At 41.6% G+C, this 26,205-nt stretch overlaps 1 protein-coding gene across 1 annotated transcript in view; it reads left to right on the top strand.

Moving 5' to 3' along the window:
- Positions 1-17,129: 17,129 nt before the first annotated feature.
- LPAR3 (lysophosphatidic acid receptor 3) overlaps positions 17,130-26,205 on the top strand; it is an 83,766-nt gene continuing 74,690 nt past the window's right edge. Inside the window, exon 1 of the mRNA XM_030913287.1 lies at positions 17,130-17,389. The gene's annotated coding sequence lies outside the window, so the exon portion shown is untranslated. The remainder of the gene's footprint in view (positions 17,390-26,205) is intronic.

The raw sequence follows: 26,205 nt of genomic DNA, 5'->3' as shown, positions 1-26,205 counted from the left end.
AAGTGAAAATTTCAAAATCTTAATTTATTCATGTTGGTACCATTTACAATAGGAAAAATGCTTTTTGCACACACTATTTCTTTTTAGGTTTGATGTTATTCTTTCTTTAGTAGCTCTTTGAGGCTTAGTCTTCATCTTAAAATCCTTCCTTAACCTTCAGTTTTCAGTAATTCTTTAGCTGAAAATTAAGTTCTAGGTTGCCCAATATTTTCCTTCAACTCTTTGGTAATTATAGTCCATATTCTACCTGTTCTCTTTTGAGAAGTCTGTTATCAGTCTAAGTAATTTGTCTTTCCTTACTGGTTGCTTTGAAGACTTACTTACACTTCAGTGTATGTGTGTGTTAAATTTAATCGTTTGAGATACTGTAGTTGTGCTTCCTGAATCTAAACATTCATGTCTTTCTTCAATTCGGAAAAATACCGAGTCATTTATTTCTGGAAAATATTATTTATTTTGGCCCATTCTCTCGTCTCCCTTTCTGAAACATGTTGACCTTCTCTTTATCTTTTCCATATCTCTTCATCGCTCCTTCATATTTTTTGTCCCCTTTTCTCTCCAGTCTCATGAATTTCTTTAGATTTATATTTCAATTCGTTAACTCTCTGTTTTGGCTGTTTTTAAACTTTTAAGTGGTTTATTTTTTTATTTCAGTTACTCAATTTTTTATTTCTAGAAGTTCTTTTTGTTTCTTTTTATTTCTTCTAAAGAAATGTGATACATGTGCAGAACGTGCAGGTTTGTTACACAGGTATATGTGTGCCATGGTGGTTTGCTGCACCTATTGACCTGTCCTCTAAGTTCCCTCCCCTCACCCCCTCCCCCACCCCCCGACAGGCCCTGGTGTGTGTTGTTCCCCTCTCTGTGTCCATGTGTTATTAATGTTCAACTACCACTTATGAGTGAGAATATGTGGTGTCTGGTTTTCTGTTCCTGTGTTAGTTTGCTGAGGATGATGGCTTCCAGCTTCATCCATATCCTGCAAAGAACATGATCTCATTCCTTTTTATGGCTGCATAGTATTCCATGGTATATATGTACCACATTTTCTTTATCCAGTCCATCATTGACGGGCATTTGGGTTGGTGTTCTGTGTCTTTGCTATTGTAAACAGTCTTGCAATAAACATACATGTGCATATGTCTTTATAGTAGAATGATTTATACACCTTTGGATATATACCCAGTAATGGGATTGCTGGGACAAATTGTATTTCTGACTCTAGATCCTTGAGGAATCACCATACTGTCTTCCACAGTGGTTGAACTAATTTACATTCCTACCAAGAGTGTCAGAGCGTTCCTATTTCTTTGCAGCCTCGCCAGAAATTATTGTTTCTTGACTTTTTAATAATTGCCTTTCTGATTGGCATGAGATGGTATTTCATTGTGGTTTTGATTTGCATTTCTCTGATGATGTTGAGCTTTTTAAAATGTTTGTTGGCTGCGTAAATGTCTTCTTTTGAGAAGTGTCTGTTCATATCCTTTCCCCACTTCTTGATAGAGTTGTTTGTATTTTTCTTAGTTCCTTGTAAATTCTGGATATTAGACCTTTGTCAGGTGGGTAGATTGAAAAAATTTTCTTCCGTTCTGTAGATTGCCTGTTCACTCTGATGATAGTTTCTTTTGCTGTGCACAAGTTCTTTAGCTTAACTAGATCCCATTTGTCAATTTTGGCTTTTGTTGCAGTTGCTTTTGGTGTTTTTGTCATGAAGTCTCTCTGCCCATGCCTATATCCTGGATGGTACTGCCTAGGTTTTCTTCTAGGGTTTTTACAGTTTTAGGTTTTACACTTAAGTCTTTAATACATCTTGAGTTAATTTTTGTATAAGGTGTAAGGAAGGGGTCCAGTTTCAGTTTTCTGCATATGGCTAGCCAGTTTTCCCCACACCATTTACCGAATAGGAGTTCTGGTTTTATACTGACCTATTTTATTTTTAAAGTGTCTTCCTATATTTTTAGTTTTTTTTTTTAACAAGATGAACTCACATGTGAACAGAAGATATAAATACATTATCTAATTGTTATTAGATAACTAGGCATCTTGTGATTATTTTTAGACAAAGAACAGTGTTGTTTCTGTAACTATAATGACCTACCTGGCATAACAATTAAATTTCTGAATTTCATTCAAAGTTAAACCTTCTCTCCTTCCAAGGTTTGAGTTTTTCAAGTCAGGAAACTGAAATGGAAGAGGGGAGTCTGGTTGTCTTTCATTTTCTTCTCCTTGCCCATGTCCCTGTAGTCAGTAGCCTTAGTTTCTAATCTCTCCGTGGTCTAACCCAGGAGGTTAGAGGAACAGGAGAAAGGGCATATTCGTATAAGGCTGATACTGTCTGTCGGGACAGGGACTCAATTGCTGTCTCTTTTTCTCACAGGATGCTTTTCTGGGTTTCTCAGAGATAACACTCCTTCCCTGCCGTGACAAGTGGAATAAATTCCCATGAGTCAGCAATGCCTTCCTTGTAGTTATTTCCACACTTCTCCAGTCTTGACCCTAGTCTCTTGTATTTTCCCCCTATGAATCATGTTGCTCTCAAGGAGGCCTCTGCAGCAAAGTCCCCTTAAATCCAGCCTCAGGCTGATGGCACACTATGTGAATATTTTTTGGCTCATGAAAACACCAACAGCCCTGTGCTGCCATGAATGAAAGAGCAGCGTGCTCCCAGTGTGGCCTTTTCCTCCTCTCTGCTCGGCCATCTCCAGGCAACTTGGCACAGCTCCTCATTCTGATCCTTAAGCTCACCTAAACTCTAGGGCAGTGCCTCCCAAACTTTAATGCCCATACGAGTCACCTGGGGAATACTGTTAAAATGCAGATTCTGATTCAGCAAGTCTAGGCTGGGGACTGAGATTCTGCATTTCTAACAAGCAACTAGGTGATGCCTATGCTGCTTCTCCATGCACCACACTTTGAGTAGCAAGGCTCTGGGGGATATACATCAGGTTTATTGAATGTCATGTTGTTCTCATTTGCTTGAGATCTAGGGGAAGCACCCTTCTCTTCTGTTTGGGAGTGGGGGAGATAAAGAACCTATTTCATTTATATTTTTCAAAGAAATCCCCTTGCTTGACCTCTTCCACTTGCATTTTTTTATAGACGGGAGGGGACAGACTGCCAGTGCTGAAAGAAACAGTTTTATCACACTTGTGCAAGTGGGGTCTACAGGTCATCTAGCAGGTCATTTATTTATCACACTTGTGCAAGTGGGGTCTAGCAGGTCATTTAAGAATACAGAGTCCTGCTATCTATTTTATTCTAGGCCTTTGGGACTTCATCCACAACTGAAATGGAAAAAAGCCATTAAAATAACTAATTAGAATTATTTTATGTTTTATAATTTCCATAAAATTTTATTACAGAAATGAAAAATATACCCCAAAGTAGAGAGAATCATAATAAATACCAATTTTTTAGTGGGAAGATCAATGATTTTAAAAAAAATAATAATATAAAATATTTCCATCACCCCCAGAAGTTGTCTTGTGACTCTTTTCAGTGAATCCCTGTCATTCTTATTTCTCTCATTATACTTTAGTTTTGTTTGTTCTAGAACTTCATATAATAGAATAACACTCTATGCACTCTTTTATGTCTGTCTTCTTTCATTCATCCTAATGCTTTTGATACTGGTCCCAACTATTGTGGTATCCATAGTCCATTACTTCTTTTTTAATAGAGTAGCATTCCATTGTGTAGATGTACAATTTATTTATCCATTCCTCTGTTGATGGACATTTGTGTTGTTTCCAGGTTTTACCTATTACAAATAGAGCTGCTATGAATTGTTACTATACAAGTCTTTTTATGAACATGTGTTTTCATTTCCCTTGAGTAAACAATTATGAGTAGCGTTACTAAGTCATAGAATAGGACTATGGTTAAATTTGTAAGAAACTGCCAAATAGGTTTTCAAAATGGTTGTACCATTTTTTACTCCCACTGATGCTGTATGAGACTCCTAGTTGGTTTACTTTTCACCAACATTTGACATGCTTAATCTTTTCAATTTTAGTCATTATAGTATATGCGAAGTGATATCTCTTGGAAGTTTTAATTTGTATTTCCCTGGTGCCTTTTGATAATCTTTCCATGGGTCAATTAGCCATTCACTTACATTCTTTCTGCAAAGTGCCAGTTCAGGTATTTTGCTCACTTTTAAATTGGGTTTTTTAATTATTAATTTTTAGGAGATCTCTGTGTATTCCAGATACAAATCCTTTATCAAACACATGTAGAACAAATATTTTTTCCCAGTCTATGAATTGCATTTTCATTTTTTGATGGTATCTTTTGAAGACCAGACGTTTATAATTTTGAAGTCTGATTTATTAATTTTTTTATTTTAGTGTTGTTTCTTGTCTCATAGTTTTTTGCCTATCTCATTATAGTCTCCTATAACCTTTCTTCTGGAAACTTCATCATTTTCCATTTTATGCATAGGTCTACGATTTGTCTCTAAATAATTTTGGTATGAAATTGAGGTGGAGGTTCATGTAATTTTTCCATATAGATACCTAGTTGTTTTGGTACCATTTGTTGAAAGGCTATGCTTTCTCTATTGAATTACCTTGGCTCCTTTGTTGAAAATCAATTGACTGTATATGTGGAAGCCTATTACTGGACTCTATTCTGTCCCATCGATCTACTTAACTAACTCTGCCTCAATATCACACTGTCTTGATTACTGTAATTTTATGGCCTTGAAATCAAGTAGTAGAAATCCTCCAACTTTGATTTCTTTTTCAAAAATTTTTTGATCATTTTAGGTCCTTTGCTTGCTTTCTTAGTTTCTTTCTCTCTTTCTTTCTTTTTCTTTCTTTCTTTTTCTCTCTCCTTCCTTCCTTCCTTCCTTCCTTCCTTCCTTCCTTCCTTCCTTCCTTCCTTCCTTCCTTCGTTCCTTCCTTCCCTCCCTCCCTCCCTCCCTCCCTCCCTCCCTCCCTCCCTCCCTTCCTTCCTTCCTTCCTTCCTTCCCTCTCTCTCTCTCTCTTTCTCTCTCTCTCAAAAAAGCAAAATACTTTTTTGAGAGAAAACCATGGAATAAAGAAGCTTTTTAAATTTTTATTTTATTTAAACTTACTATTATCATTTTAAAATTTTACTTTAAGTTCTGGGATAAATGTGCTGAACGTACAGGTTTGTTACATAGGTATACATGTGCGATGGTGGTTTGCTGCACCTACCAACCTGTCGTCTAGGTTTTAAGCCCCACATGCATTAGGTATTTGTCCTAATACTCTCCCTCCTCTTGCCCCCAACCTCCTGACAGGCCCCTCTGTGTGATGTTCCCCTCCCTGTGTCCATGCGTTCTCATTGTTCAGCTCCCACTTATGGGTGAGAACACCAGGTGTTTGGTTTTCTGTTCCTGTATTAGTTTGCTGAGGATGATGGTTTCTAGCTTCATCCATGTCCCTGCAAAGGGTCCTTTGCTTTCTTATATAAAATTAGAATCAGTTTGTCAATTTCTACAAAAAGGCCTGGTGGAGTTGTGATTAGATAGCATTGATTCTATAGATTGAATTGGGGAGAATTAAAATCTTAACCCATCAACATGGTATAGTTCTTTATGTATTGCCAATCTGGATGACTTTTTATTTCATTTAACTGCTTTTTTACACAGGTAAAATTTCCTGTAGAATGTCAAATAGAAGGAGTAAAAATAAACATCCTGGATTTGTTCCTGATCTTACATATAAAGTGTTCAATATTTTGCCATTAGCCATGCTGTTAGTGGCAGGTCTTCTATAGATGCCCTTTATCAAATTGAGACAAATTTCCTTCTACTTCTAATTTGCTAAGTTTTATTTTTTACTTTTTTGAGGCAAGGTCTTGCTCTGTTGCCCAAGCTGGAATGCAGTAGCATGATCTTGGCTCACTGCAACCTCCACCTCCTGAACCCAAGTGATCCTCCCACCTTACTCTCCTGAGTAGCTGGGACTATAGGCATGTGCCACCACACCACACCCAGCTAATTTTCTGTATGGGTTGTAGAGATGGGGTCTTGCCACGTTGCCCAGACTGGTCTTGAACATCTCGACTCAATCAATTCACCGCCTCAGCCTCCCAAAGTGTTGGGATAATAGGTAACTGTAAGCCACCGTGTTCAGCTGGCATTTTTTTTTTTTTAAATAAAAAATGGGGCCAGGTGTGGTGGCTCATGCCTGTGATCCTAGCACTTTGGGAGGCTAAGGCAGGTGGATCACCTGAGATCAGGAGTTCAAGACCAACCTGGTCAACGTGGTGAAACCTCGTCTCGACTAAAAATACAAAAATCAGCCAGGCATGGTTGTGGGTGCCTGTCATCCCACCTACTTGGGAGGCTGAGGTAGGAGAATCACTTGAACCTGGGAGGTGGAGGCTGCAGTGAGCCAAGATCTGCCACTGCGCTCCATCCTGGGTGACAGAGTGAGACTCAGTCTCAAAAACAAAACAAAACAAAACAAAACAAAAAACCACAGGTGCTAGCTTTTGCCAATTGTATTTTCTGTGTAAATGGAAATTATGATACAATTTTTATTCTTATTTTATTAATCTGGTGAATTACTGAACTTTGATTTTTCAAATGTTGAAACAATCATACATTAACGAGTTAAATCTCAGGCATGCTATATTATCTGCATATGTTGCTACATTTTATTTGCTAATTTTTTGGAGAATCTGTTTTATATGTTCACAAATGATAGTACTCTATAATTTTCCTCTTTTATAATCTTCTTGTCAGGTTTTCATGTTAAAGCTATGTGAGCCTCATGAAATAGGTAGAGAAATTTTCCTTCCTATATTTTCTCAGAGAGTTTTTATAAGATAAATATTATTTTCTTCTTAAATATTTGATAGAATTCATGAGTGAAGCCATCTGGACCTAGAGTTCTGTTCATGAGGTTTTTCATTACATATTCAATTTCTTTGATAAGCATCATGCTAGTCAGACATCTTACTGCTTTTTCTATCAGTTTTGGTAAGTCATGTTGTGTCTGGAAGGTATTCCTTCCGTTGGGTTCTTGGTCTTGCTGTCTTCAAGAATAAAGCCGCAGACCCTCACGGTGAGTGTTACAGCTCTTATAGATGGTATGTCCGGAGTTTGTTCCTTCAGATGTGTCCAGAGTTTCTTCCTTCCTGTGGGTTCGTGGTCTCGCTGACTTCAGGAATGAAGCCGCAGACCCTTGCAGTGAGTGTTACAGCTCATAAAGGTAGTGCAGACCCAAAGAGTGAGCAGTAGCAAGATGTATTGTGAAGAGCAAAACAACTAAGCTTCCACAGCATGGACTGGGACCAGAGCACGTTGCTGCTGCTGGCTGGGGTGGCCAGCTTTTAGTCCCTTATTTGACCCCGCCCACATCCTGCTGATTGGTCCACTTTACAGAGCACTGATTGGTCCATTTTACAGAGTGCTGATTGGTCCATTTTTACAGAGTGCTGATTGTTGTGTTTTTACAGAGTGCTGATTGGTGTGTTTACAATCCTTTGGCTAGACACCGAGTGCTGATTGGTGCGTTTTTACAGAGTGCTGATTGGTGTGTTTACAATATTTTAGCTAGACACAAAAGTTCTCCAAGTCCCCACCCAACCCAGAAGCTCAACTGGCTTCACCTCTCAATGTTTTTAAAGGAATTTGTCCTTTTCATCAACTTGTCAAATTTATCTAATATTATTTTTTAACTTTTTGATGTGTGTAAGAATAGTGATGTCCCCCTTTCATTACTGGTTTGACAATTTGTGGGGTTTTCTTCCTTATCTTGACCAATCTACTATGAGAATATCAGTTTTATCAATCTCTTCAACAGAACAACTCTTGGTTTCCTTGGTTTTCCCTACTATTTGTTTTCTCTTTCATTGCTTTCCATTCTTGTTTTTTTATTTTCGTTTTCTACTTTCTTTGGGTTGATTTTGCCCTTCTTTTTTTCTAGCTTTTTAAATCAGATATTTAGATCATTAATCTTTCACTTTATTTTTTTCTAATACAGGTGGCACCTATGGCTTGACTTACTTTTTTATTTTAAAATTGGTCTATCTGGACATAACCTCATCATAAGTAGAGAAGCATCTGTATAACCAATTAAAACTATAAACATCCTTTTAAGTACTGCTTTGGCTGCAGCACACAAATTTTGATATGTAGTGTTTTCAGTATTATTCTGTTTAAAATTTCTAAATTCTGTTGTGATTCCTTCTTTGATCCATGGGCTATTTATATGTGTGTCACCTAATTTCCAAATATTTGGGGATTTTAAAGATATCTTTTTGTTGTTGGCATCTAATTTACTATCATTTTGGCCAGAGAATAATTTCAAATATTTTAGATTTATTGAAACTTGTTTTATGATTCAAAATATGGTCTATCTTCACAGTGGAGTTTGGGGACTCAGGGGGAAGGGGTAAGAAGGGGGTGAGGGATAAAAGACTACAAATTGGGTTCAATGTATACTGCTCGAGAGAAAGGTGCACCAAAATCTCAAAAATCACCACTAAATGACTTACTCATGTAACCGAATACCACCTGTTCCCCAAAAACCAATGGATATAAAAAATTTTTAAAAATGTGGTCTACCTTGGTGAATATTTCGTGCGTACTTGAAAACATGTATTTTGTAGTTGATGGGTATAACGTTTATAAACACCAATCAGGTAAGTTAGTTGACGGTGTTGTTCAAATCTTCTATAACCTTATTTTTTTGTCTACCTGTCCTATCAACTACTGAGAAGTGTTAAAATCTCCAACTATAATTAGAGATTTGTCTATTTCTCCCTTTAGCTCTGATAATTTTTATTTCATATACTTTGAAGGTTCATTATTTGATGAGTTGACCATTTTATCATCATGAAATGATTTTTTTTCAAGTAATAAGCTCAGTTAAAAAATTACTACAGTATATTGTATCTTTTTAATTTCCACTGCATTTGGAGGTAAGTAATATTATTACATTTATAATTGTAGAGACTGAGTGAAATTGGCCAAGGTTGTACAACTAGTAAATATGGTAGAACGCATAAAAGTTTTCAAACTTGAAGGCTGGGTGCGGTGGCTCAGGCCTGCAATCCCAGCACTTTGGGAGGACGAGGTTGGCAGATCACGAGATCAAGAGATTGAGACCATCCTGGCCAACATGGTCAAACCCCGTCTCTACTAAAAATACAAAAAGTAGCTGGGTGTGGTGGCACACGCCTGTAGTCCCAGCTACTCAGGAGACTGAGGCAGGAGAATCACTTGAAGCCGGGAGGTGGAGGTTGCAGTGAGCCGAGACTGCACTATTGGACTCCAGCCTGGTGACAGAGCGAGTCTCTGTCTCAAAAAAAATAAAAGTTTTCAAACTTGACAGCGAGTCTTAAAAGTCATGGGCATTTTAATTAAGTCCTATAACATGTTTTAGTTTTATTCTTTTGTTTTTCATAACTTTTTACTTATATGCTTATTTCTACACACATTGGTCGTTATTTTCCTCACTCATATTTATACTTTGTACCCATCATTGTTATTTGCCTTTACTATACTAGTTCTATCACAACACGGCATAATGAAAGTAAGCCATGTCCAAGTAATTAAAAAATCTAATATTGAACCTCCTAGAAAGTCTTCCATTATAGCAAGATCATTTATCATGACATATTTTCTTGCTGGTAAATAATAACTAAATTCTTTCAAAGTGAAGTATAAAATTATGTGATTTACTTGTTTTAATATATTTCTTTCGTAATGTTATAGAATGCTATTCAATCTTATATATTTTTTATTGCAAACTGTATGACATTAAAGGCTGAAAACGTCTTAGCCCTTGATCTTCCATTTTAAAGGCATCAACCCTCTGTTTTAGAGGAACTAAAGGTTAAAGCTCTGATTTTTTTTATAGTGCATTCACATTATCTTAGTCTACTGTGTTAGTATTCAAATTACACAAAAACATTAAATATTAATCTGGCCAGTGCCCCTCAAATCCAATTGAAAAAAATCAATCCCGGAGATGAGAATGTTAGTGTCATGTTACAGCTTTCTTTTGCAAAACAAGGAAAAAAGTTTAGTGCATAGAATGCAGAAAATTCTGGCAGGATTTATTTACAACTATTTCCTTTTTCTTTTTCAAGTTTACTAGAATAAATATTTGTGCAGCTGAATGTGTTGTGAGAAGCAGGTCCTTGATGGCTGCCTTAGGCAAAGCCAATATCTAGGCATAGCATGGACATTAGGCTTGGGAGAATGTAGCCTATTATACAAGCTGCTATCACTGTCCACACATGACCTCATCTTTGCCTGGGTGGACCCTCAGCATTCCACAGTTGTTGAACGCATAGAGTCTCCGTAATGTTCTCTTAAAGTATCTTGGTGAAGTGTGTATACATATCTCAGGATGCAAACTTAAGGCAGACAAATATACAACTATTTTTGTAAAAGTGGATCTGAATTCTATTTTGAATTCCCTATTTCTTTCTTTTTTTCTTTGCTTTTCTTTTTTTTTTTTTTTTTTTTTGTCCGAGACTGAGTCTCACTCTGTCGCCAGGCTGGAGTCCAGTGGTGCGACCTTGACTCACTGCAACCTCTGCCTCCCAGCTTCAAGCGATTCTCCTGCCTCAGCCTCCTGAGTAGCTGGGACTACAGGTGCCTGCCACCACGTCCAGTTAATTTTTGTGTTTTTAGTAAAGATAGGGTTTCACCATGTTGGCCAGGATGGTCTCGCTCTCTTGACCTCTTGACCTTATGATCTGCCCGCCTCAGCCTCCCAAAGTGCTGGGATTACAGGCGTGAGCCAACACGCCCGGCTGAACCCCCTATTTCTATCACTGACTGAAGAATTTAGTCTTATGACTTTCTAGGTAACCTCAGGCAAATGCAGCTGTCTCAGTCATTTTAAGTTTATATTTAGGCTTCTGCCCCTTTCATTTTCTCCCTATGTGGCATCTAGGTTCTGAAGAAACTTTAAGGTGTTTTGGTGTTGGGGTAGAGTGGCTGGGTGGTAAACACCTGGCTCACTACATTCCTTTTGGGGGTGATTCTCCCTCCTAATATTTGTATGCTGGCCTCCATCCCTGCTGCATTCACCCCCCAGGTTTCCTTTTAGGTATTTAGCAGCAAAGAACTGACTTGAGTGCTATTCTCCATCACTCTGGGGCTCACAGGAAACTGTGGACTCAGTCCCTCCCGTGTCTATTTCTGCCATGTCACCACTTCAGTACTGCTGTTCCCCATATCAGGTTGGTATGAAGCACTTCCATTAATATTTTCTATCCAAGTCTCAGATGGAAAGCATGGCACAGTACAATATTTCAGGGGTCCCTAACCCCGGGACCACAGACCAGTACCAGTCCTTGGCCTGTTAGGTACAGGACCACACAGCAGGAGGTGAGCAGTGGGCCAGTGAGTAAAGTGCCATCTGTATTAACAGCCACTCCCCATCACTCAAATTACTGCCTGAGCTCTACCTCCTGTGAGATTAGCAGTGACATTATTATAGATTCTCATAGGAGCACAAACCCTATTGTGAACTGCACATGTGAAGGATCTAGATTGCAGGCTCCTTATGAGGATCTAATGCCTGATGATCTGTCACTGTCTCTCATCACCCCCAGATGAGACCGTCTAGTTGCAGGAAAAGAAGCTCAGGGTTCCCACTGATTCTACATTATGGTAAGATGTATAATTATTTCATTATATATTACACGGTAATAATAACAGCAATAAAGTGCATAATGAATGCAATGTGCTTGAATCATCCCAAAACCATCCCCTCTCCCCTGTCTTTTGAAAAATTGTCTTCCACAAAACCGGTCCCTGGTGCCAAAAAGGTTGGGGATCTCTTCTCTATTTGTATCAGTCAGGGTAGTCTGCGTTATGCTGTGGTAACAAATGCTCCCCAAATCTCAGTGGCTTAGAAAGACTAAGGTTTATTTTTCACTCACCTGGCCTTCCTGGGTCAGCCATGGTATTTCTCCCTGCCTTGTTCTCTCCTAGATCCAGGCTGGTGGAGCTGATATTGCTGATACTAGGGTAGAGGAAAAAGAGAATCAAATGAACCTTATGCTGGCTAGAAAAGCTCACACTTTATCAGCCAAAGCAAATCAAATGGATAAGCCTGACATCAATAAGGCAGAGAAGTTGAATTATCCTCTAGAAGGGGCAGCTTCATTTATTTATTTATTTATTTATTTAGAGACAGAGTCTCGTTCTGTCATCCAGGCTGGAGTGCAGTGGCGCGATCTCGGCTCAGTGCAAGCTCTGCCTCCCAGGTTCACACCATTCTCCTGCCTCAGCCTCCCAAATAGCTGGGAGTACAGGCATCCGCCACCACGCCCAGCTATTTTTTTTTTTTTTTTTTTGTATTTTTAGTAGAGACGGGGTTTCACCATGTTAGCCAGGATGGTCTCAGTCTCCTGACCTCATGATCCACTTGCCTTGGCCTCCCAAAGTGCTGGGATTACAGGCTCAAGCCACCGCGCCCAGCCAGGGGCAGCATATATATATATATATATATATATTTTTTATACTTTAAGTTCTAGGGTACATGTGCATAACGTGCAGGTTTGTTACATATGTATACTTATGCCATGTTGGTGTGCTGCACCCACCAACTCGTCAGCACCCATCAATTCATCATTTATATCATGTATAACTCCCCAATGCAATCCCTCCCTCCTCCCCCCTCCCCATGATAGGCCCCAGTGTGTGATGATCCCCTTCCCAAGTCCAAGTGATCTCATTGTTCAGTTCCCACCTATGAGTGAGAACATGCGGTGTTTGGTTTTCTCTTCTTGTGATAGTTTGCTAAGAATGATGGTTTCCAGCAGGGGCAGCTTATATTTTTAAATAATAATGCAATCTACCACTTTATTCCTGGGTTCCTAAACTTAAGGGGAGACCTTAGTGTCCCTAATAACTTAGCCTGAGGAGTGGTGAGGGGTCACAAACACCATGCTCATGGCTTTCAGTGCTATCTCTTCTTTAATTGAAATTCTCCTCCCAGGTCAGGAAACCCTATCTAACCTCCAGGGAGGGTGGTCTGTTTCTTAATCTGTTCTAGTCTAATTGACTGTTTATGGACAAAACATTCATGTTTCACTTCTTTCTGCACTTAGCCCTTTGAAACTCCAGAGAACCCATCTTTTGCAAAATTATAAACGCTGGTGTTTAAGATTTTTCTGCTATGATTTTAAGAAAATCTATTTACAAGCTGAGAATTGATTTCTTTTATTATTTTTCTTATTTTTTATTTTATTTTATTTTTTGAGACAGGGTCTTGCTCTGTCACCCAGGCTGGAGTACAGTCATATAATCATGGCTGCTTGAAGCCTCTACCTCCTGAGCTCAAGCAATCCTCCCACCTCAGCCTCCTGAGTAGCTGGGACCACAGGTGCACATCACCATGCCTGGCTAATTTTTGTATTTTTTGTAGAGACGGGGTTTTGCCATGTTGCCCAGGTTGGTCTGGAACTCCTGGGCTCAAGTGATCTGCCCACCTTGGCCTCCCAAAATGCTGAGGTTACAGACATGTCAGGTGTGCTTTCTGTTTTTTCTTTTAAAAATTTGTTGGGGTTTTTTTTTTGTGTGGTTGTTTTGTTGTTTTTGTGTCCACCCTTGATAAGCGCTCTCAGAAAAATAGATTCCCTTGACTCAGTGAACTGAGGAGTCATGAGGGCAACAAGGAATAGTAGTAAAAGAAAACCTCAATTATTGTCTCCAATAGAATTTCCTCAAAACTGAAAGGTAGGTAAAGTAGTTATGAAAATAGTCTGCTTGGATGGGAGCTTTAGGGCGTTGTTGTCCTGAGTGACTGTTCTAAAGCATGCTTACTGTAGTAGTGGTGGATAATCACTTTCCATCCCATAATCTCCAATGCTTTTTATAAAGGATCTGTAAAAGATTTACAATGTTAGCTTCCTATTTTCTGCTTGAAACTTCCCTTTGAGAATTACAATATTTGCCTATAGTATCGCACTAGCCAAGCTCACAGGTATGCTAAAGTGATACTCAAGTGAATGTACATGAAATTACAATGAACCAGAAACTGAGTAAAACAGGGAGCTTACCTTAGATTCTGTTTTTTCAACATATGTTGATTTTTAGTTTTGATTTTTTTTTATTTGTGTATTATTTCCATGACTTTCAATTGAAGTTACTCATATGCTACTGAGAGATATTCCACAGGGCCACCTACCGTTCTTGTACTCTCTTTGCCAGTGGTTTCTATGGAGTTAACTATTTGCTCAGTCTTTTCTCAGAACTGTTATTTCAGGTACCACTTTCATCTCTCACTTTATAGCTCCCATTTCACTTTCCCACACCATTCACCTGCTGTGGGCTAATTAGTATAGATGAGCAAAATTCAGCAGAGATTCAGTTCAGATACTTCCCAAAGTTAAGAACAACACATCTGTGAATTCCTGCCCATAGGATTGAAGCCCCAAGATGAGTTGGGGACAGAGGAACATGGCCTGTTTCCATAAATCCAGAGAGGAAGAAGCCTTGCCTGAGTCCCACATTGCTTCTCACTGTGGCAGGAGGCAGGCAGTTTTGTATGTTTTTTTAAAATTTATTTTGTTTTTTGGGACAGAGTCTCACTTTGTCACCCAGGCTGGAGAGCAGTGGTGGGATCTCAGCTCACTGCAACCTCTGCCTTCCGGGTTCAAGCGATTCTCCTGTCTCAGCCTCCTGAGTGGCTGGGATTACAGGCGCACGCCCAGCTAATTTTTTGTATTTTTAGTAGAGATGGGGTTTCACCATGTTGGCCAAGCTACTCTTGAACTCCTGACCTTAAAGTGGTCCACCAACCTTGGCCTCCCAAAGACCTGGGATTACAGGCGTGAGCCACCACATCCACCCCCAATTGTTCTTTCAGCCATCACAATTTCATTCTATCAAGCAATGTGGAATGCCCCTTTTACCTCCTTATAGAAACAATGTTATAACTTTTTGTGTTTCCAGGAACACAAAGCACAACACTTATATACATGAAGCTGACCAGCAAACCTTTGTTGAAAGTTTTGAATTACTTTCCAGTCAGTGATCTCTAAGACAAAATATACCCTCAGCCTTTATGCTTGCCATTTTGATGTTAATTTTAATTTGGCTTTGCTAATAAAAACATTTTGGTAGAGAAGTGAGACACCACAGGCCAAACAAGGATTTGTAGGAGGTTCTGCTGGATAATCCCTGGGCTACCTTCTAAAAAGTAGGATTTGGAGGCCACATCTTTCTTTTTAGTTGTCCTTTGCCTCTTGTCTTTTCTTTCCTGCTTCTGCCCCTAGGTATCTTTTTATTTTTATTTTTTATTTTTTTTTTTAATTTTAATCACTGCTTTTCCTCTCTGAATCTGTTTCTCTGTATCACCTTCTGGCTTTCCCCTCACATCTGACCCACATTTGTTTAAAACCATCTAGCTGGAAAGTCTCTTTCTTTTTGCAACACAGCTCCCCATACCGTCTTCACTTTCCTCCTTTTTTAAGGATTCAGATTGAACTCTGTGGGATCCCTGTTCTGCTTTGCAATTACCTCAAGTTCAGGAAGTTCCCAAGGTAATGCAACATAATGTGTTTCCAAAGTGCCTTTGTTAGTAAGTTGTTTGGATTCAGAACCGATTTTCCCAGCACAAGAAGGCTCTTAGTGGTGTTTACAGTCTAGCCTACAACATCTTACTCAAATACTACACATTTGTTGCATCAAGTATTCACTAAATGCTAGTTGTTGAGTATTTCGGTGTTTTCCAGGTTGCCCTTCAGCACCGTGATGTTTGAGCTGAGCTGTTTACTCCCTTGATTGAGCTCTTTTTTTTTTTTTTTTTTTTTTTGAGACAGAGTCTTGCTCTGTTGCCCAGGCTGGAGTGCAGTGGCATGATCTTGGTTAGCTGCAACCTCCGCCTCCCAGGTTCAAGAGATTCTCCTGCCTCAGCCTCCACAGTAGCTGGGATTACAGGCGTGTGCCACCACGCCCGGCTAACTTTTTGTATTTTTAGTAGAGAAGGGTTTTCACCATGTTTGCTACTGAGCTCTTTTTATCATATGCAAGGCTTCTGCTTGTTCTGGTAAACACACGATCTTTCCTTAGCCCTAGCTTCGCAAGTTGCACTTCTCTCTACACAGTTCAACTGCAAGACACCGCAATAATTTTCTGAACACTCAGATGAAATAATACTTTTCACATACTGATGAAAACTTAGCCGTAGCCCTGGGGAGGTTTGAGGCACACTAGGCTATTATGGTCTATAGGATGAGACCCACTGAGTAAGGAATGTCACCTTATTAAAACATCCTCTGCAGGGAGAACAGAATCTCTTTGATGGTAGGGGGCAGATTATCTAACAGGTAGTTTACAAGGTTGAGGTTCCTTGCTGGCACACAGAACGGCCCAGTATTAATGTTGAATGCAAGATGAATGAATGAACGGATGGATGGAGGGCAAAGGGTCACAGGAAGACATGTGGGCACACAACTCTCATTGCTTCCCAAGGGCTTGAAGCCTAAGTGGGAAGGACTTCACCTCACACAGTATTTCCTTTTTGTAAGGTCACCAGGAAAGCACAACTTTGAACATTTCTGTGACTTCGTTATTGCTTTGCAGAATTCAGAGAGAACAACGCCTTCAAGACATTTGTTTTACTTTGCATCTTTCTTTACTAAAGGTGGGTCAGTGGAGGTTTTATATTTCAGTTTTGAAAAACAAAGTATCCAGAACTATTTGCCCCAGGAGGCCAAGAAGCCTCTTACAAGAACCTTAAATGTTTTTGGTTGCTTCTGGGGGCTGTCCGCACCCTCGGGTAGCTTTGGGGTTGAGTTTTCCAGCGTTAGGTCGGGTTTGGAGTAGAGCCTGCCTCCCACGGGTGGTGGGTGTGGGCTGCACTTCCCGCAACCACTTCAAACAAGTCTCTGAGGCCAGAGGGACAGGGGGACTGCATTCTAATACAGAGCTCCGAGGTATGGCTCCGTGAGGCTTGTGGGTACTAGCGGTCCTTTAGTGGGCGCCTTTCCCCCTCGGGGCCGACCACCCACCTGGGGACTATCCCAGGCAGGAACGCATCTGCAAGAGCGCTTCCCTTTGCGCGCAGCTCGCGGTCTTGCCGGTTGGGGGCGCTCTCCCGTGGAAACGTCGGACTCACTGGGCGGGCCAGGACAGGGCGGGCCAGGACAGGGCGGGCCAGGACAGGGCGGGCCAGGACAGGGCGGGCCAGGGCGGGGCCGCTACCCCTCGGTCCCTCCCTCGCACCGCCAAACTTGCCTACGGCTCTGGGCGCGCCGCTGCGGTAGCTGGAGAGGAGGGGTTCTGTCGCCCCCCCCACCCGCCGCGTCCTCCGCTGCGTGTCCGCACCTAGCCGGAGCCCGGCGCCCGGTCGCCCCGTCGCGCTCGGCCCCGAGGGCATGCGGCAGCTGCAGGAGTCCCCGCTCCCTGGCTCGGCGGCGCGGGTGAACGTGAGCGGTGAGTGAGGGTCAGGGAGCGGGAAGGGTACCTTGAGCCGCTGTCAACCGGGCGCGCGTCGTGGGGAGGCCGGGGCGCAGGGTCGCCTGCGGGGCCCCAGTCGGCGGCTTTTCAGGGTTTCCTGGCTTGCAAGCCTGGGCTCCAGACCCACTACAAACCTCTGGGACAGGACTGTCCTGGGGGGTGTATGGCACAACTCGCTTTTTTCCCACCTTTTGCCCCGCTAGGAGCAAAAAGCAATCTAGATGCAAAACTGGCGTTGCGTCCGCTGCTGAGGGCTGACGGGCTGGGCGCAGCGGCGGGGAGAGCGCGGCACAGGTTGCCTCTGCCTTTGCACGTGTGGTTCTTTCCAAACTCAGTCGCACTGCCGTCGATGGTAATTAGGAAGCTGAGGTTCTCTCGTGAAGCCTAGGGATATAACATTTCTCAGCCTCCAGTTACATCTGGTACTGTGGTGTGTCAGTTGGGGAACAGCTTGAACCATGTGCAGGCTTCTAAAGATTTGGAAACTAGTAACTAGCAACACTGTCGGGGTTGTTTGTTCAGGGTATGCCCCCTCACCACCACGAGACAAAAGTGCTTTTGTTTTGTAGCAGAGTTACTTTATTGCTTTCCCTCAACAAGTTGCAGCTACACAAAATTGCTTAGAAATTCCTCACGCGTGAGGAGTGACTGTGAATATTGGAAACAATTTAGTCTTATTAAGGTAATCATTAAAATAGCCCTGAAAAGCATTTGCAGGTCAGTATTCATTTGTTTATTTATTTATTTATTTATTTATGTTTGAGACAGTCTCTCACTATCCTCTGGGCTGGAGTGCAGTGGCGCGATCTCGGCTCACTGCAACCTCCGCCTCCCAGGTTCCAGCGATTCTTCTGCCTTAGCCTCCCGAGTAGCTGGAATTGTAGGCGCCCACCACCACACCAGGCTAACTTTTTGTATTTTTAGTAAAGACGGGGTTTCACTATGTTGACCAGGCTGATCTCTAATGCTTGACCTCGTGATCCACTCGCCTCGGCCTCCCAAAGTGTTGGGATTACAGGCGTGAGCCACCGCGCCCGGCCACGTCAGTTTTTTAAAACAGAGTTATTTCTATGAAATGTTTCCCCCGTAGTTTGTTACTGTCATTACAACGCTTTTCTTCCTCCTGCTTTTCCTCCGAAAGTAGCATTACCTGGTCTTGAGATGTCATTTAGAAATAAAGGGCCTTCTCACGGTTCCGACTTAGTCTGTATCAGAGAATAAAGCAAATGTCAATTACAGACAGTCTCCTCTTTACAAATTTCATGTACCACACAACGTTTCATTAATGCATGGACTTTTGTATTGCTAAGAAGAGTTGTTGGGTTTTCCAGTGATCCATCAACATTTGCTAACCCTGCTTCCCATGGACAGTGGATCCGATATTGTTTAGTGGTCTGAGTGCAGTAAACAGTTTTCCACTTTTGGGGACAGAAGCGACACAGTTAGAAACAGACACCTTGGCTCTGTTAACCCCAGGCTTGTCTAAACAAACGGGACTGTTTTAAAAAGACCAGCAAGCAAACCCTGCCAGTGAGAGTTGTGTACTCGAGATAAGCTTCCAGAGTTGTCTTTTGTGCCTTGAGACAGCAAGGACCTAGTTATCCTGTGGAGATCTGGACATCTAGCCATTTGGACAACATTTATATTGATTGTCACTACCATATAACTAGGAAAATAGGTCACTTTGGCAAAAATTTTTTCTTTGTCTTTAGAATTCGAAACTTTGAGGTTTTGATTTAATTACATATGACACTCCTCTTGTCTAAACATTTCAAATGCATTTATCAACTACCACTTTTTTTTTTATCAGATGAGATCTATTTTAGATATCTTGCTGTTCTGCATGATATTTGTTAGAACAGGCCTGCATATGTTTTCTATGAATGGAGACTGAATTGAGAACATTTAAGTATGAGATTGTTTTTCATGTGTGTTCGCTGGAATCTATTTGAGAAACTACAACATGTTAGCTCTCCATCTCATTTTTCAAAAACACACGTGCACAGTGGAAGAAATGCACACACAGCATTGTAGCCAGGCAGCACCCAGACACACACTGTCAACATCACTTGTACACACATGCCTCAGGCTGGCTGCTTCTCCTTCAAGTTTCTCAGCCTGCTGCTGAGGAGCAGCAGTGCACAATAACTTAAGACCAGCCTCTTATTTCTTTGAGCTGGGGCAAGGGGAATCACTATAACTCAAATGGGAATTACTATAACTCAGATTATCCATTAGCCATTCTCCTTGGAGTATACATTAGTTCAAATGCTTTCTGGCCTGTGATTATACCCAACAGAGTGGTTAAGTCTGATTGCAAGCTTCTAAATGGCAGAGACCAAGCCCAAGGCATTATTAATGTGGTGTAAAGGGAAGACCAAGGCTTTGCAGTCAGACCAGCTTTTGTTCCAGTCCAGGCTTTATGACCTTGGGCACATAGTTTCACCTCTCTAAGCCTTAATTTCCTCATCTGTAAAAATGAAGATTATATCCATCTCCCAAGATTAAAAGAGAAAGCACTGAGCATGGTCTCTCATATACAGGAAGTACTCCTTAAATGCTGGTTGCCCTCTTTTCGTCCTAGATAAAAATTTAAGTATTGACGCTTGTGTAAACATGTGTGCAAATGTATATTCTGGTAAAAGTGCAAAGATAGATTTCTAAGTCTTAGGTGACTTAGAGATGTTATACACACTTTTCTTACCTGCTTTCTCTTTTCCTGGCCATGGGCCTTTTGCTCCTCCCTTTGTCATTCCTCTTGCAGGTACTGAGAGCCTCCCCCTTTCCGGCCTTGATGATCCTTTGTTCCTCATCCCGGATTCTGTATTTGTGGAGGAGTCACCCGGAACTCAGTCCTGCTATGGATGGCAGAGGTGGTGGTAGGGCTGGGGAGCTGTCTGCATAAGTGCAGAGACTTTGTGCCTTTACAAATGGTGGACTAGAGGTACTTGGAGTCCAGGGGTCTGTGTTTGAATCCTGGTCTCACTTTTGTGAGTTCTTGTGACCCTGAATAGATTGTCATCTTTGAATAAGTTTTTTTCATTTATATAATGGGGATAATAATTACATTTATATAATGGGGATAATAACTACCTGTCTGCATGGGTTGTTGTTGGGTTCCATTAACTTATGTATGTAAAAGAGCTTTGTACCCTGTGAAGAGCATATAAATGTTGGAAATAAAGAGGCAGGGCATCCAGATGTGGGCCGCCCCAGGCAGACCCACTCAACTCTGGCTATTGGGGTTGGCAGTATCTCCACAAGCGTGTTTTGAGTGCTAAGGAGGCACTGCTGCAGTTCCTCCACATTCCTCTCTCCTGTCCTCTGACATCATACTGGACGTTGAGGAGGAAATAGCATCAAAGGTTGAGAAACTGCTCTGTGGGGAATGTGACAGCAAGATAAATTTCAGGACTGAGGTTACCTAATACTGCATGATTGAAGGCATAGGAAAAGTTCCAAAGAAACTTTTTAATTTCATGTTGGAATTACCTGTACTGTCTGTGCATCTCAGTTTTTAGTGGACAAACACAAACAGCTGGCCACCTACCCCACAGGTCGGGAGGAGAGTGCTGATGGCAATGTTGGACAATGTATTGGGTCCACCTATACCATCCTCACTCCCCTGTGCCTTCAGGCTGACTTGGGTCTCTTGTTTACTCTGCAAAGTTCTAAACTGACCCAAGGCAGTGCCCCCCACCCCCAAATTAAGCTAATTATTTAATTCAGTCTGAAATATATTTGTTTCTCTCTACCTGTCCTGGCAAGCCGGTGGGGGGACGAAGGGGGTTAGTACCCATTGAGAGGAAGGTTCTGACATCCTGGGTTGTGCCCAAGCCCCTCTTCATCACCCCCAGTCTTATGTCCTCCTCTTTATTCCTCTTCCTTGGCTTGTATCTTGTCCTGTCTGTCTACAGCGTTGAACTCCTCCCTTGCCCATGACCCCTGATACTGCCCTACTCTCATGATCCTGTCACCCCTCTTCAGATGTGAATCATTTGTACACCTCAGACTGGGCCAGACTGGGTGTCACTCTGGAAAGCAACCTGCCCAGCACAGCTTGCCCCACCCCTTCCTGAGGATGTTCATCAGCCCCCCTAATTACTCATCAGCTAGTCCAGTGTCTGCATTGTTCCCTGGGACATTAAGCTGGAGCTTCTACTAGCCCTGGCCTTGACTAACCCATATGCAGATTGACCAGGATGTTATCAAGGGATGGCTTGGCAGGTGGCAGGGCTGGGTTGGAGGGCACATTAGCCCCTCCATAAGCGCACTAGTTTGTCCAAATGCCTTCCAAGCAAACATGCAGTCTAAATAAAAGCAGTGTACTTGCTTTATAAATGCAAGCCCCTGGTCTCCCCTTTTAAGCCAAGCTGTCCTGAAGCACATCCTCTGTAGAAATTCTGGAGCTGCCCCCAGACAGACTCAGACCATGTAATTCAAAGATGGGCAGCGGAATCTGTCAGCAGCATTCACTCCCCAAGGAGGTAGAAAGCCAGAGTTAAGGCTCAGAGCCATTGGCAGTGACTAGTTATAGAACACCAAAGCAAGGGATCAGGTATAGAGTTTATTGGGAACACATCAGTGAATCATTTACCTCCTGCCCTGCTTGATTTTTAATAAGTCAGTTCTTTGAATCGGGGTAAGGAAGGTCTTTCTCTGGACCAAAACTATCACATGGGTCTGGTGAAGAGAAAATAAATAGTATAATCTTTTTCTGTGTCTCCATGGCATTAGGATTGAAGTCTCAATCTCTCCCTCTCTCTCCCTCCCTCCTTCTCTCTGTCTCTCCCTCTCTCTGTATATATATACACATATACACGCATATACATGTATATATGTATAATATATATACATTATATATTATATATATAATATACATCAGTCTTTATTCTGAGAGGAAGTCATAGACGTTGTTCTCCATCACTCTTAAAAACACTCCAGCATAGGCTGGGCACAGTGGCTCATGCCTGTAATCCCAGCACTTTGGGAGGCCGAGGCAGGTGGATCACAAGGTCAGGAGATCGAGACCACGGTGAAACCCCGTCTCTACTACAAATACAAAAAAATTAGCCAGGCATGGTGGCGGGCGCCTGTAGTCCCAGCTACTTGGGAGGCTGAGGCAGGAGAATGGCATGAACCTGGGAGGTGGAGCTTGCAGTGAGCCGAGATCGCGCCACTGCACTCCAGCCTGGGGGACGGAGCAAGACTCCATGTCAAAAAAAAAAAAAAAGAAAAGAAAAAACACTCCAGCTTAAAAAAAAAAAAGCAAGCACTCTGTCCTCCTATATAACCAGCATACACCCATCAAATCAGGAAGTGGACATTGGTACATAACACTAGCATCCAATCCACAGAGCCCATTCCTATCTCATCAGTTATTCCCCAAATGTCTCTTCTACCTGTCTGATCTAGGATTCATGTTACATTTAGTTACCATATCTCTTCTGGAATGCTTCCTCAGACTTTCCCTGTTCCTAAAGTGCTTGCAGTTTTATAGATCCTACATGCTGTAGGATGACTCCCAACCTGGGTGTATTGGGTATTTCTTCACAACCTGACTGAGGTCATGTGTTCTTGGCAGGAATCCTTTAGAAATGAAACTCGGCTCTTCTTAGCTTCTTACAACAGAAGGCACATGGTGCCAACCCATCCCACCACTGGGATATTGACCTCAATCACCTGGTTATGTTTGTGTCTGCCAGATTTCTCCACCTTAAATTTTTCCTTTGAAATGTATTGGTATTTGTGGGGAAGTATTCTAAGGTTATGCAAATAGTCTGTTCCTCATTAAACCTCTACCTACAGACTTACCATATATTGATGACGTCTGCCTGAATCAGCCACTTCTATGAATGTTACCAAATGCTGATTCCTTTTTTTTTCTTTTTAAGACAAGGTCTCACTCTGTTGCCCAGGCTGGAGTGCACTGGCATGATCTTGGCTCACTGCAGCCTCAACCTCCTGGGCTCTAGTGATCCTCCTGCCTCAGCCCCCCAAGTTGATGGAACTACAGGTGTGCACCACCACACCTGGCTTTTTTTTTTTTTTTTTGTATGTTTTGTAGAGATGGGGTTCACCATGGTTCCCAAGTTGGTCTCGAACTCCTGAGCTCAAGTGGTCTGCCTGCCTTGGCCTCCCAAAGTGCTGGGATTACAGGCATGAGCCCCCACTCAGCCTCAAATGGTGATTCTTTATTGCCACCACTCTTTCTACGTTTGTGAGTTGTCGTTCTACTATAAGGAAGAACTTTCTTTTTCTGTCATGTTTTTATTAAGAAGTGTTCATGGATTCCTTATGTATTCAATAAGTTGAAGTCTCACGATTGTTTTTTATTTTAATGCTCAAGTTGTGCTCAGTTTGGCCAACGGGAACCCTTTGGAGCTGGCTCCTGTGTCCTTTTAACACATCCCTATCATTCATTGAGCATTTCATTATTTTCTGGCGCCACCAGATGATCTGGGCTCATCCTGTACTTTCCTCGACCTAGTTAGGCCTCCCTTTTAGTAGAGAATGGTACTTTTGTCTTATTTATATTTTATATATTTAAGGCATACAACATGATATTTTCATGTATTTATCTTAATAAACATAGATATAATGAAGTGATTACTACAGTTAAGCAAATGGACATGCCCATTATCTCATATAGTTACCTTTCTTGTGTTTGTGATAAGAGTACCTAAAATCTACTCTCTTAGCAAATTAGCTGAATACGATATTTGTAATTTTAATTTTTTTATAGACAGAGCCTTGCTCTGTCCTACAGGCTGGAGTGCAGTGGCGTGATCATAGCTCTCTGTTGCCTCGACTCGAGCAGTCCTCCTGCCTCAGCCTCCCAAGTAGCTAGGACTCCAGGTGCTCACCATCATTCCTGGCTAATTTAAAAATGTTTTTTAGAGAAGGAATCTTGCTATGTTGCCCAGGCTGGCCTCCAACTCCAGCCTCAAATCATCCTCCTGCCTTGGCATCCCAAGTGCTGGGATTACAGGTGTGAGCTACCACACTCGGCCTCAATACAGTATTAGTAACTGTAGTCCTTGTGTTTTACATTAGTGGAAGCAGGGGAAAAGGGAAGATGTAGATTAAAAGGTACAAAGTTGCAGTTATGTAGGATGAATAAGTCTTGAGATCTAATATACAATATGAGAATTGTATTTAGACACCGATACATGGAAGGTTGATGTGCCCATTGTTACTGGGGTATTGTTGCTTCTAGATCTTTCAGAGGACAGAGCTAGGAAATATATGTGTATATGTGTACACACATTTATAAATTTTTCTATATTAGGCTGTGTATTATAAAATCATGATTCATACTTATACCTACAATTTCAATCTAACACCCAAAGAGCTTTCTGTTCTTCACCCTTTATATGTTTGTACATATCTTCTCTGGCAGTTAGAAAACCTGACTCTCATTATCTTCAATATTTTTGCTTATTTGCTTAAAGTAACCAGTCTTCCAAATGTGAAGGTCATTCTGCCTCCTCTGTGCCCACCACCTTTGCCACTGCCTCTTGTCCTTGGCTGCCAGGCCTGCTAGCCTGTGTCTCTATGTAGCTTAATCATCAGTCTCCAGTCCCTCTAGCTCACAGCTCTGTGTGGCTTCCCAGCCATAGCTTATGCCTCTGTGTACCTCACCAAAGTCCCCAGCCTCACGTTGCATTCCCAGCTACATGCAGATTGCTCAGTTCTGGGGAAGGAAGAAAAGAGAAGGGAAAGGAAGAGAGAAGATAGGAATGGAAGGAAAGCAAAGATAGGAATAGTGTATATATTTTAAACTCTTTTATTATACATTGCCAAATTGCCTTCCCCCAAAGTTCTATTGGTTTACATTCTCACCAACATGCTACAAGGGTACTGTTTTCCCCACATTCTTGCCAATACTGAATAATAGCCACTTGTTTAAATGTTGTCAATCTGATAGCACTCCACTTTTAGCTCTGTTACAGCTCTGCCACACTTAACCCTGTATTATATGTCTCATCTCACCCTCTAGGTCAGGATTTCTCAACCTTAGCACTACTGACATTTTGGACTGGATACTTCTCTGTTATGGAGAGCTGGCCTGTGCATTGTAGCATGTGCAGCAGCATTCCTGGCCTCTGCCCAGTAGATGCCAATAGTACCCACCCCCTAAAGTCATAACTAATGCAGATGTCTCCAGATATTGCCAGGAATCCCTGGGAGGATGAGAGGATTGGCCCTGGCTGCTCTAGATAATGAGTTTCCTGGGGGAATTTTACATCTTTATACATGTCTTCATGCACCTCTGTCTTTGACTTACATATGGTGAACAGTGAGGGAACGTTAGCTGGACAAGGATGAGAGGAATAAAAGGTTATGTAGAATCCACTACAACAGGACCAGTGGAACTTGTTCATTGCAAGTATGCAACTCTCCACAAATGCAAATTCCAGGAACATCCAACAGAGGGAAGTGAAGAGGAATGTCAGCAAGATTACCTTTCCATGGATTGCTATCAGGTGATTACTTGTCTTTCTGAGTTCATTTTCGCCCCTATTTCATATAGACAGACAATGAGGTCTGTGGCCTATTTCAGCTGATATAGTCTATTTTGCTGAGGGGGAAAGTAGAATGCTTTAGGAGAAGATGTTAATTAACGTCATTTAACATTGTAGAGGTAAACTGAGTTTCTTTAGAGCTTTCTCTGAAGCAGGCAAACTGACTAATGGTTGCTAATTTCTATGATGTATTTAGAGTTTTACTCTGATATTTTCATTTGATTATATGGAATTTCCTCCATGAACACTTACCAAAAATTCTAA

This window comes from Rhinopithecus roxellana, chromosome 12, assembly GCF_007565055.1.
Source record: "Rhinopithecus roxellana isolate Shanxi Qingling chromosome 12, ASM756505v1, whole genome shotgun sequence".
Lineage (NCBI taxonomy): Eukaryota > Metazoa > Chordata > Mammalia > Primates > Cercopithecidae > Rhinopithecus > Rhinopithecus roxellana.
The sequence above is the reverse complement of the archived record's forward strand: the minus strand, read 5'-3'. Positions and strand labels throughout refer to the sequence as shown.